The sequence below is a fragment of the Plasmopara halstedii genome, assembly GCF_900000015.1.
Source record: "Plasmopara halstedii genome assembly, contig: Scaffold_322, whole genome shotgun sequence".
NCBI classification, from domain to species: Eukaryota; Oomycota; class Peronosporomycetes; order Peronosporales; family Peronosporaceae; genus Plasmopara; species Plasmopara halstedii.
In genome coordinates, this window is record NW_020187243.1 from 1,062,271 (window position 1) to 1,063,152 (window position 882).

An 882-nucleotide genomic window follows, 5' to 3' on the forward strand; every position below is an offset into this window, starting at 1 on the left:
CTTATACATGTATTCTGATGTTACTATAAATATTAAGGAAAATCTATGAACTTAGGCGGCTTTGCCGCAGATAAATATAAATAAAATCAGTTTTAAATTTGAAACGAAGAGTGAATTAGCCTTGGGTTAAGGCTATAGTTACTCTAGGAGTAAGCGGATTGCGATCCGCTAAACTCGTACTTGTTCTGAGTATAGAACGAGAGGTCGGGCTTACTTACGCTTCCTCAAAGCGCAAAGCTACGGCGGTCCCACTCCACTTAACCTAAGGCTAAATAACTCTTCGGTTTAAATTCAAAACCTGATTTTTTATTATATTTGCGGTAAAGCCGCCTAATTTCAAATGCATAGAATTTCCTAAATATGTGTAGTAAAATTTAAATACATGTATGACTACTGGCTATCCAGCCCCGTACCGTATTCTTGTTTGAGTGTGGTCACACCATGCCCATCTGGTGTGACACACACACCTGTTACCAGGGTACGTGTAACCCTGTTACATGTGTGGTAGAAAGTTCTGATGTCGCGGTGTTAGTCTGCTTTGCGATTGGTGTTCTCACGTATGGTTATTGTCTGCTCTGCGACTGATGTGTAATAGCAGCTGTTGACAGCGTGGTGATATACCGCATTACAATAAATGTAATCGCGGCTGCTGACGGCACTGCAATAGTTTCTTCGCGATGAACGTTATTGCTCCTGCTTACAGCACATTGATAGCTGGCTGCGCGACGGCTATGTTATCGCAACTGCAGACGGTTCGAAGAAAGACTGCTTGCGACTGATGTGTTGTCACAATTTCTGATGGCGCGGTGATAATCTGGTTTAAGATTGGTGTTATCGCGTATGGCTATTGTCTGCTCTGCGACTGATGTGTTATCACAGCTG